The 12,541-nt window shown below is 35.8% G+C and overlaps 1 protein-coding gene and 1 long non-coding RNA gene across 5 annotated transcripts in view; one reads left to right on the plus strand and one right to left on the minus strand.

Moving 5' to 3' along the window:
- ASPP (Ankyrin-repeat, SH3-domain, and Proline-rich-region containing Protein) overlaps positions 1–12,541 on the minus strand; it is a 602,088-nt gene that overhangs the window by 579,579 nt on the left and 9,968 nt on the right. The window lies entirely within an intron of this gene.
- Positions 1–12,541, plus strand: part of LOC141453095 (uncharacterized) — a 40,583-nt gene that overhangs the window by 15,276 nt on the left and 12,766 nt on the right. Inside the window, exon 6 of one of the 4 annotated variants that reach the window (XR_012457785.1) lies at positions 7,158–7,226. The exons of the other annotated variants lie outside the window; for them this stretch is intronic. This is a non-coding gene — a long non-coding RNA (uncharacterized lncRNA). The remainder of the gene's footprint in view (positions 1–7,157; positions 7,227–12,541) is intronic. 4 annotated transcript variants of the gene reach the window in all.

Below are 12,541 nucleotides of genomic sequence, written 5' to 3' on the forward strand. Positions count from 1 at the left end.
AGCTTGTTGAAGTTTTAATTAATAATTTCTATTAACATTTAATACTCAAGATTTAAGACTGAATTACTTTTTAAACGTGTGTAAAGAAAGAATGAAAACATTCCTTGATTATGTGCAAGAAATTGCTTGCATTATGCTTCTGCATAAATTATCCCAGGTAAACATACACTTATGCAGAATATTAAATAGTTTTTTTTTCCTCCGCCATTTGCATAACCAATCCCGATGTTTACACATTTCAATGACCGAGCAATAAAAAAAAAATAATAAAAATAGTTTTATTATAATGAAAATGGCGTGACATAATATCAGAAGATTGACGGGTGGGATGATTGTTGCTGCTGCGTAGTAGTTGACAAGTGGCACATTCCAAGTCTAGAATTAATAATATTCAAAATGCTTGTAGTTTATTTCGTATTAAATACAATGTAACCAGTATAATTATTTATACTGTATACTTAAATATTTCTCAATTTATATTCAACATAGTCGTGTGAATGTTTCTGAACTGAATTCAGGGTTTAAACTGGTAAAGTAAAGAAGGTTGTTCTACTTCCTCTTTGCGACAAAAACGTTCTTATAAACTGTGATCTGATACTTAGCCATTTTCGAGAAAACGGCAATTTTAAATTCTTTACAATTATTTTTAAATCAAAGAACTTGTTTAACTTTATGTACAAGAGATTATTGCGAAATTTAGTAGCAAAAAAAGCTGGCTAGCTTTTGCAGAAATCGATAGACTATCGAACTCACCTATTCAATCAGAGTAATACACTAGAATTGTTATGAATATGGGGCGTCGACTTCACCACCGCCATTAACTTTGAAACAAGCAAATGATGTTCTGTACTGCAAATGTGATTTTGGAGCTTCTGCAAGAGCTTGGAATCACCATGAAGTTGATCACAATGTATTATGTAGAAGCTGTTGTATAATCAAAATTAAAGATGGTTGCTCAAAACTGATTAGCAGTTATTAGAACACTGCGACAAAGTTGGTGTTCTGTCAGTCATATTGTTTAACGTTTTCAGTATTTTTGGGGTTTGCCGATGATGATATTACCGTTGGGAGAGCTTTAAAAGCTTTGGATGAGAGCTAAGAGCTGTTAAAAGGAGAGCAGAGTTGAGGGATTCACTTTTAAACTAAAAATATGCAAGTCTCATGTTTTGACAACACTATATGTCGTCAAATTATATTAACATCCACGGTAGAACGGTTCGGAAATCATTAAAATATTTTAAAGTTAAATTCAAGAGAGGTTAACCACAGGTTGCAGATGCTTCTTGTAATGTTTGGATAGGAGACATTGCTGAACCGCTAAGTACGTAGTAATACGCTTAGAGATTGAAACTGGAAGATTTTAAGTAACATATATGGCCCTAAACTGGTGGTACTGACAGTATCTCTACTTGACCATTTATTTTTACTCATCAAATCGATATATACTCAAATTTATTTAAGGAGATTTTTTATGCCTTCCATTCTAAATAATTACATTTTATGTAATGTTTTCACTAATATTTTACTTGTCAATTCTAAGATTTATAGTTTTTAGTAAAGGTACCAAGCATGAAGAAAATTTTATGAATTAACTATTGTTTAATTTCATAGTCAGTAAAAGTCTAGAATTTCCCAACCAGATTTCTGTTTAATAATCAACTATTTTTGTGGAAATATAATTTCCATGTTACATAAATGTATTATGTATTTAAGAATCATTCCCATGACGTATAATGACCAAAAACTATGTATGACCTTGGTAATATCTCTTTCTCTCTTTCTAAGAACGTAATCATTAGTAGATTGGACATTAATAGAGTCCTAAAATCAATTAAATTAGGGAGTCAATCAATGGAAACAAAAAATTAATTTAATTGGCTGAAGCTGCTTAATCCTAAGTCTTCGTTTAATTTCCCTTTACTGCTGCTATGACGTAAGAAAGCGTGCAGATTTTCGATTTCAATTTTTTCTTCCGGAAGTACGATATACAACTATTTACATAACCCTACAACTAATGGATGGATCAGTACTCTGTGCTCCTGCCATCATTACAGCTTAACCGAAATTAAAATCAGTAATCCTTCTCTAATCATTTTCTTGCGTTCATTCTAATCGGCTATAACTTTTAAATACATTCATATTTCATTGCTAGCTCTGCTACAGATTTAAAGCACATAGATGTTGGTGGAGAATAATATTTCTTCGTAGCGAAATGGTGCATCTAAATACCTGTATAAGTCGTCAAACATTCGTTTCCTTTCTAACACATAACGTGGACATATCATTATTACATGTTTGAAATCCTCCTCCTCATTGCAATCTACGCAAAGAGGAGAGAGGACCTTTTGTTGATCCTGTGAAGGTACGATCCGAACATTGCGTGGTTCGCTCTCAGCCTGCTTATTGTCGTAACAACCCATTTATTAGTGACAGATCCCTTTTTAAACCATGGTTGTCTAGGTAACTGATCAGCCATAGTTTTATAGAATTGAGAAATAATTGCCCCAGTTTAGTCTTTTGTAGTAGTATCAGTATTATTACAGCTTAATACAGTTCCACTTTCAATTTTGGGGGTACCGGGAAAACACTTGCAAAGGGAAATGATCTAATAATATTATTTTTCAAGTTTATAAAAACAAATGGTGAAGCCAACTCGCTCTACTGTTCAATATTACGCTTTGTAATTAACAAATAATTCAACCCATTGATTATTAAACAATAGTTAACCTTAAAACCACATTAATTTCCCAGTTACACAATAAAAGCACTGAACAACAAACTAAAACAATTAAATTATATCTTGTCTACCCTAAACAGGTCGAAATATACACTGATACATAAATGCTATCTCCCGGATGAATTGAGAACTAACTAATTTTGATACTACGTTTTCATATTTCACACTAACACACTCAATAATTTCAACAGAAAATGTCCAGTAAACACAGGAATAAACTATAAAAATAAACAGTCTACTATAGGAATAATCAAATCCTTTGTATCAATACTGGCTAGAGTTTTTGTAATTATAACAGTGAAATAATGTGTTTATTGTTTATTCTAGGTTTTAAACATCGTGCTGAATGTTGTTGTAATTTGGACGTCGTATCTGTAAACAATTTCCGTTTAACCTCTAATTATAAATTAACATTAATGCATTAATTATTTAACTTATCTTACTTAACCGATCGGTACTGCCGCGTTCGTCAAGGACAGGCCCTCTCGTCCTTTATACCCATACTAAAAGCTGGAGTCCCTCAAGGAAGCATTCTAGGCCTTTTCCTTTTTCTAATATAGACTGCTCACTTACCTCTATCCCAAAGTACAATAATACACCAACATTCGCCGACGATACTGCTATAGTTTCATCCCACTCCGAGATCCGGTCCAAGCCAGTCAGAACATTCAAACTCACTTAAAGCTTCACGAAACCTGGTTTCGAAAATGGAAAATAAAAAATTAATGAACAAAAAATCAGTGCACATTACGAAAATCTGCGAGTCCACCGGTTTTCAACTGAACGGTGTAACGATTCCTCCAGCTGATGTAGTACGATACTTAGGACTGTCACATTGACAAGAGACTCACGTGGAACCAACCACATACTCGACTGAAACGACGTGAACAGACGCTACAAGCTACTTACCTAGACTATTTGACCGCAGATCCTCAAACTTGACTTGAATCACAAACTGACAATTTACAAGATTCACTGTTAAGACCCATATAGGACATTCGCAGCAGAAGTGTGGGGCTCAACCAAACCCTCGTAACTCTAAACGCTTGCAGAGAGCTACAGTCTTAAGACAAAATCCTGAATGCTCTATACTACATTTCTAACTTTACCATTCACACTGGACCTTCACATCCCCTTTGTCTCTGATCTAATAAAGTCTCGCTACCGCAACTTTCACAGCCTCCTAGCTCACCATCCTAATCCTCTCGTCCAGCAACTCTCCTCTCCTCACCTTCACAGACAATCCTCCTCGTCGCTTGAAGCGGAAGTGGCCTTAATGACCTACTGATTTGAGTGTAATATCCACTGAGAAAGAGTTCCATCAATGGATGGTTGCTCTTATATGACATTCATGAGAACTTAACCAGTTTCATCAAATTTACTTGGTGCAACATTTGTTTTGCTTCACATAGGAACACTATTGGTAACACATGAGTTTTGTTAGAAGCGTGACGTAACTTCCTGTCCTAAAATTATTTAGAATTTCCTATTAAACTGATAGTTCTGGACTGCGTTGACAGTTCTTTTTCAGAATGGATTCTATTTTAGTAAACTGGACGTGATCGCTGTACTTCCAATTGGGAAATGAAACAGAAAATAATTACTTCCGTTCGTAAAATTAATTTACATGTCTTAATGAATGAAGCGGCTGTAATATTTTATTATTATTATTATTTAATAGTATTCGTCGCCCTCTGTCGTATATATATATTTTTTTTATTATAAACAAACTAGAGGGACTTTTTAAGTTTTATATTTTAGAAGAGGCTTTTTTTATGGCTGAAATTAAGCAATAAAGTGCCCGCATTTCTGGTCCAACCAGCACCTGTCAGTAAAAAATACAACTTAACTCGTCGTACAGCTGAAAACGGAGTTTGCCTTAATTATAAAAGCTACACAAAATCAACTTTCTTATTTTTTCTCAGGATCATGTTTTTGATTCTCTCTTTTAAGGGGAAAACGAGAACAGTGCCATCAAGACTTGTACAGATTTTTCTAATTTAAATTTTTCAGCAAAGACTTGAACTCAACCGATGAAACAAATAACTGTTACGACTAATTGGCAGACAATCTAAGCTGCCACTGGAACTTAAAAGACTAATAATCCAGCGAGAGTGTTGTCGGTGGGGCAGCTTCTCCCCTCAAGCTGACCCAGTCAAGAAGGCTTCTTTCATCATATTCACTGATGCGTACTCAAACCGATCTGGACTTACGGACTTGGAACTGTGGGGTTCAGCCAAACTTTCTAATTCACAAAAGATCCAGTCCTTCCAATCCAAGATACTCCATCAGATTACGAATTCTCTATTTTATGTCTAAAACTCCACCCTCCATAACGACCTCAAAATCTCGATACGTAACTGACGAATCTAAATCTAAATATAGAAAATTCTTTGACTCTCTTCCATTCTGTACAAAACGAATCCAGATCGTTCTCCACGACGACAGAAACGCTGTTGGCCTCGTGACCAGCTCCAGTAATGTAAGAAACTCCAGCGAGAGTGTTGCCGGTGGGGCAGCTTCTCTCCTCAAGCTGACCCAGTCAAGAAGGCTTCTTTCATCATATTCACTGATTAAATTTCATTCCTTTTTTGTAGATTGTGAATAACAAATAAATTTTTAAAAATAATCAGCGGAATTATCAGTTTTAAAGCTTCCGGTGTGGCACCTAACCACTCTCTATTTCCGGAAACTTTTTTATTTTTGCGAACTCCTTGCAAAGTGGGTGAAGTTGAGTTTTACTCTAAAGTGTAGTTTTTAGTATATTGTACGGTTCAGATCGTTCTTTCATCCATTCTAATTGTAAGAGAATGTAATCATATTTATCACATTCATTTCTAATTAAAAGCTTATGACTTAAAAGTCTTTCTTTTTAGGTTAATTTAATAAATCTGCGTGTTTTTTTAAGGCAGGCTTTTCGTCTAACTACCAAATTAGGTGTTGACGAAGGCGACTAGCAAACATACTTTACAATACATGTCTCATTTAAAAATAATAATAATAAAATGCCTGTTTGCCTAGACCGGAAATCAAACCAAAAAACACATTTCGTGGGCCTTGCCTCAAATCGCTCGGCTACCGTGGTGCCTTATATTTCTAATCTTATTTATTTTCTAATTAACTCAATTTCATTTCTTTTCACAAAAAAAGAAAAAACAGAGACAAAAATAGGCCCCCATGGAATTGTAAATACGTACTTTCCAATATATTTTCAGTTGCGTGCATGAATAAAAACTCGGAAAGAGCTCTCTACTCAAAAGAGAGAGGATCTCTAGAGGTCGTTGAACTCATTCTGCTGCCTTTCGCGTGACTACAAGAAAAAAAAAAAAAGTTTGCATTTGAAAAAATAAAAATAAAAAATAAAATGGACAAATAAATACAAACTGAAATAGCGGAAATGGTATTTTGGTGCACTTCCGTCCAACAACTTTTCTGTTAATAAACTGTGTAATATTCTAAATAGTCGTATTAATCGAACGGATGTAATTTCAAGTGGATTGTTTTAATGAATAGTACAGCGGAAATGTGGGAACGGAAATGTATCTAATTATAATAAATGTATTAGACTATTGTTTTAATTTAATTTTTATACACAAAATATTTGCTAAATATCTAGAACAGTTTTTTTTGGAGCAAATTGAATGTAAATTGTCAACAATATGGCTACTTAGTTCGTATAACAGAGAACAATTTTAGTAATTATTTCGACTAAATTTATAAATCGAAACTTTTCGATTATACACAGTATATGCACGAATAATAATTCTCGCCATTAAACCATAATTTCTACACCAGAATGCAATTTTACGCAATACTTTTAAAAGTGAAGAATTTTTTTTAAAATAAACCTAACATTTACATCAAAGGGGAAAGTTTTAAAAGATTGCTAAACTATAATAAATTTAAAATTGAGGGATACTTTAATAAAATTGAAAAAGATCAAACTAAAGGAAAACAATAGACTATAAAAACGTAAGTTATTTGTGACGTTATTAATGGCACACAATGATTGGGTGCTCATAAAACAAATGAACGTAATAAATCTCATGTTATTTTTTTGCTTAAAGAGCAATGAGCCAAAATTGGTCTGCTTGTTTAAAGGAACTTAATTTAGCTAATTTTGGTTACCGTCACTGAAATGGTGACGTCATTGATAGATTAGCAGTTAAATTTATCTAATTTGGGAAATTTTATTTTTTAAAGGAAGTAGTACGGATTAATTATTAATTAGAAACTCTCTGATTGCTCTGATTATATTTTGAACTTCCCAAAGTCTTGAAACTTGAGTATTTTTTAGAAGCAGTAGTGTTCGATTTATATTTAATTCTTAACGCTTAAGAAATAATTTTACCCAGAAATAATGCATTCAGAATTAATGCATTTTCATGAAAACATGTACTAAGATTGGGCTAATTTGTAGGAGCCTTTGCGAAGAAAAGAAAACTCACAAGTAAAGGAAGAATTAATTCGGAAAAGTGACACTTTTAAGGTAGGAGCAAAATTGATTGTATATCTAACCATCCGTGCCTCATAGAACTGCCCTTATTCGAATTACTTGCCTTAAAAGTTACAGATAACATTGGTAGACCAAGTTTCAAGGGGAAATCTTGGTAGCCGTTTTCCTGAAAAGCTCCTGAAAAACGGAAAACTATCTTGTTAATTATGTCCATTTGTGCTGTTGAGCAAATGAGTTTATGTGAGTCTAAAGATCAAGAAGAACGCTGATGCTCTTGCCCACTGCCTGTACTAGAAGAGGCCAGGGGTTAGATAGTCCCAGTAGCTACGATGTAATCACATCAGACATGTCGATGGTCTATGTGCTGGGGCAAGAGCTTCTTTGTCGCTATGTTTGCTCTTGGCCTTCATAGCTCACAGAACTAACTGTGAGGTTTTATGAAGCTAATGAGTCATTTCGAGTCTAAGCCCACTATGTGTTTTCCCAAAGGATCGATTTTTTTTCTTTCTTTTGACCATTAGATTAGATTAGATTATCGGGGTGGGAATTACGCCCCACGGCAGCCACAAGAGGCTTATTGTGCCTTCCCCTTTGTGGATCTAGTGGACGAAACCTCCCCTGCTAAGAAGGTTGAGGACTTTCTCTACTAGTTCTTTTTGCGCTACTGTCTCCTTTGGTCTCAAGCAGCCAGTGAGAGAGGCCATTTCCTCCTCATCCTGACACAATTTGCACAACGGTTCCAAGCTAATAAGCCCCCCCACCTTGTACGGATGACTATGCCCTATGTGTACCGTGAATGTATTGGGGTGTAAAACAGTATATGTTGCTCATTTTCATGTTGTTAGGCTGGGATACCCGCAGGGACGCCAAGTAACCTGAAGAAGTGGCTAATCCACTTCCCCCTACGGGTTTTTGTTCATGGTAATGCCTAAGTCCTGAATCTCACCAGGGACGCACACCTTTCACTCGGTCTTACTCTTCACAGAAAAACTTTAAATCCTCCCGCTAATAAGTGGGAATGTGAGTTTAAGGGACAGTTAAATTTTGTAAAGAGTGGAAGGGCTTTTAAGGGAGAAAGGAGAGCCCTTATTATAAATTCTAAGAGGAACATTTAAGGAGTTCACCTTTCTGAAGGAGCTCGCCAGTAAAAGGACATATTGATACAAATTATATATTTTATTTTAAATAAATGTTAAAGGAAGGTGTATTGAGAAGAAGAGAGAGATAGAAATATTAACATAGATAGCATCTAATTGAGAAGGCCAAGTGAAGCGGGTCCGAGCGCTAAAGCACGCCTACCTGTCTGGTAGAACACACCTGCCTGACATAATATTCCCGTTTGTGTAGCCCACTTACATCGGCATCCCGGCCTTACAGCCAGGATGACACATCCTCCTGCTGACCACTTTCTTGCCTATATGAATCACTTCCTCCGCATCCTTCATTTACTTTCTCTTACTCCACTAGTAAGGTGGTATTGGCGATCGTACTATATTTTAATACGATGGGGATTGGTTATGCATTCCTCTTGGTGTGCCATTTTTGTACATTGTACTGTAATACCACCTGTACGTTCTACAGTTAATGACAATCTAATGTGGGACTATATTTTGTTCCTTCCCCTTTATTAATGTAATTCGCAACCGCGGTAAGTGAAGGTCATGGGGTGAATCCACTCCAAAATGTTTGGTAATGGTCAAATATTCACGCACATGCGCAAAACAATTTGAAAACAAAACAAAAAAATAGAATTAACAACCCGCAAAGAGTGCAGGAAGAGTGTTGCGGACACTCTATTATTAATATGTCTACCTAGATTTTTCTTATTCATTATGTGGCCCAGCAATAAAAGCGTAACAAAACGTGATCCGTTATCTAGCTTGAGGAAGGAAGAAACGTGGACACAAAAAAGAAAGGTTGTGAACGTAACGGCGGGAGGAGAGAGAGGACCGCCTTTTGGATGGACAAATGGAATTTGTCAGGGACTCTAGAACTGGTGACAATCGCGATTCACCCGCCAACAGAATCTTACCCGTACTCCTTTCTGCAAGCGCATTCCTTCACTAAAACCATGGAAAATAGATAATTTACCTCCTTTAAAAATGGAGAGAATTCTTTCAAAAAAAATATTCTATAATATTCCCTTTTATTCTGGTTAGTTACAGTATTACTTTCTCCTACTTTTTCATGGCGAATTTCACCATCGCCTGCATATTTCTCATTACTCAGTATTAGTAAGTGTTTCGAAGAAGTGAGACAGCTAAGGGTTAGCGATTGCTGTGGATTCTAACGCGGCGATTCTGGGTTCAAATCCCAGCTGCTGGCCTTTAGATTTTCTCTCTTCCTAGTAGCTTCTTACAGCTTCACTGTCTGGTAATAGTGTTGTCTGGAAGGAGAGGATATTGTCTGGAGATCGGCAGAGCACTGTCCGGGTGACACGTCTTAAATTGTGTAAATCCAAAAAAAAATTCAGATGGTTGTCAGTAGACAGCTGTTCCCCACTTGCACTTATCGATGTACTTAATGCAAAGTTGTGCAGTTATATTTTTATAGTAATAATTGTAATCTTCTTCTTCATGTAGCATAATCCGGTTTTGCGAACGTTCTTGCCATAGTGACACCCTGGAAAACGAAGAGGTATTCAATTGCCTTCTTCCATTTATTGTCGTCAGCCGCCTGTAACAGACGCTGTTCGTAGCCGCTCAATCTGAGACAAACCCCCTATTAGATTCACCATATCCTGGCTCACCCTCCAAACATCAAAACGTCAAAAAAAGTATAAAAACTAAAACAAAAATATTCTATCACTTTGGTACTCTTGGTGGGGAGATGAACTTCCCTAAGTTACAATCCAGGACTCAGGGGGGGAAATGAAGTTCCAGTGATTTTTCGTTTCAAAGTTACTTCCGTTAAAATCTCAATTTTTTAAAAGGTGACGTGACCGTGGTACTCCATCTTAACTAATGCAAGTAAAAATGCAATTAAGAGAAATTTTTCTTCAAACAAAAAAGCTGAACTCTTGAGTACATTCTGGTCTGAAGATGGATGCTAGGACGGGAGGAGATAGAACATAGAATAGAAATGTTCCCTAAATAATAATATTAATAATTCATTATTTACATATTAACATGCAGGAGTATATCCAATCTTGACACATATTTATTCAAATTTATTGTAATAACCTTCGTATATTCTAATCAGACGTAGAACAAAGGTATTTTTTTTCCTAGCTAGAGCTAAGTGGGGATTCATATTTACTATTTCATTAATATGTACAGGTAATTAGAACTAATTAGCAAGATTATCTTTAAAGAAATGAAACTATTTCGTGGGTTGAATGTTCGATAAACCGTGTATAATCCTGTACAGGAAATGGTTATCTTAAGAAAAATCTTGTATAACCCTTCCTGGAATTTCACTTACTGCATCATTCCCGTTAAATGTACACCTCTCAGACTCCCTCAAAAGCCACACAGCTACATGAAATTCTGAATCGAACGGTACCTCATTCATGCAAATCGATCCACGCGTTTAGGCGCTACGTTGTTTACAACAAGGACAATTTTTTGAAAATGCCCATTTTTGGCACCTTTTTTTTTCTCAAAATCTATTAGATTAGGGTTGTTGTCCAAAAATTTACAGTTATGAAACAGTCCATGTTGATTATTTTAAAGATAATTTGGGAATTCGTAACTTTTACAACTATGGTTTAAGGGAACTGTCACTAATAAATGGGTTGTTATGACTTTTAAGCAGGCTGAGAGCGAACCACGCGGTGTGTGTGTGTGTGGATCCGTATCTACATAGGATCAACAAAAAGTCCATTTCTCCTCTTTGCGTAGATTGCAATGAGGAGGAGGATTTCAAGACAATATAATAATGGATATGTCCCACGTTATGTGGTAGAAAGGAAACGAACGTTTGACGACATATACAGGTATTTAGATGCACCATTTCGCTACGAAGACATAATATTCTCCACCAACATCTATGTGCTTAAATCTATAGCAGAGCTAGCAATGAAATATGAGTGTATTTAAAAGTTATAGAATGAATGGAAGAAAATGATTAGAGAAGGATTACGGTGATTTTAATTTCGGTTAAGCTATAAGGATGGCAGGAATATAGAGTACTGATCCATCCATTAGTTGTAAGGTTTATGTAAATAGTTGTGTATAGTAGAGAGATGAATGTGTGAAGCGAATGTATTTATAAGTAAGAATGGAGAGTGAGTGATATTCTAGTGATAAGCACCTAGACGATGCTGGCTGTATGGCGGAAGCCAATGCCAAAAGAAAACAAAACTTTTACGAGAAAAGAGGAGAAAAAAAATTGTCAAAATTGGGCTGTTTTGGACTGAGGAGATCTCAAAAACTGGCACTTTAAATCGATATCAAAAAATTTGACAGGAGAAAATTTAAATTTACTTACATATTACAATTAAAGAAATAAAAATACTTAATAAAATAATATCTGCGTAATATTCATTTCTTTTAAATGAAATAAAGAAGAGGCAGATTGCGTTGGCTGTGGTTAGCAGCTCTGGCCAGAAATAAGGTCAGTGAGGTCTGACCTTGGACTTTCATTGTCCGAGTGCGCATTATCTTGGCGCTTCCTTCCGACTTTTAGTTCTTCCCTAACCGAATAAAAAACAGGAAACGCGTATAAACTAAATAATTGTGGGAACCAAAGAATACCTGGAGGGAGTTGGAGCACATTGATGTTGAGATAAGCTAGAGAAACCGAAATTGATGTACTGCGGGGGGGGGGGGTGAGGGTACATCATCTTTCTTTTTTACTGACTTTCTAGAAGCACTGGTTATAATTAAAATTAGTGCTTCAAAATTCTGGAAATACAATTAACTTACTCTTGAAAGCGATTAATTCTCTACATTATTCAAGTTTTAATGTTTGAATCAGATACCCAGGCTACGTTTACACAAAAGGAAATAAAGTCAGAGAACAAGAATGGTTCGTGTAGTTTTAGTTGGACCCACCTGTTACACCTAAAAGAATATTTTTAGTCCCGCTAAGTCCCATCATTACAACATAACCAATTTTCATAAAGTAAAATTTTAAATTTAATTGTGGCACCTTCGCTGACGACACTGCCATTCTCTACACACACTCTGACCCTATCCTCGCAGTACGCTCACTAGAGTCCCACCTTCACTCAATAGAACCTTGGTTAGAAAACTGGCGTACAAAAATTAACCCAACTAAGTCTAAATATATAGTCTTCACACTCAAACGTAAAACTCCACCACCTGTCTTCTTACATCATACACCTATCCCACCAGCCGACCATGTGCGGTACCTTGGAATGTACCTAGACCAAGAGACTTACT

This window comes from Rhodnius prolixus, unplaced genomic scaffold (assembly GCF_049639745.1).
Source record: "Rhodnius prolixus isolate KJV_2025 unplaced genomic scaffold, Rpr scaffold_3, whole genome shotgun sequence".
Taxonomy (NCBI): Eukaryota; Metazoa; Arthropoda; class Insecta; order Hemiptera; family Reduviidae; genus Rhodnius; species Rhodnius prolixus.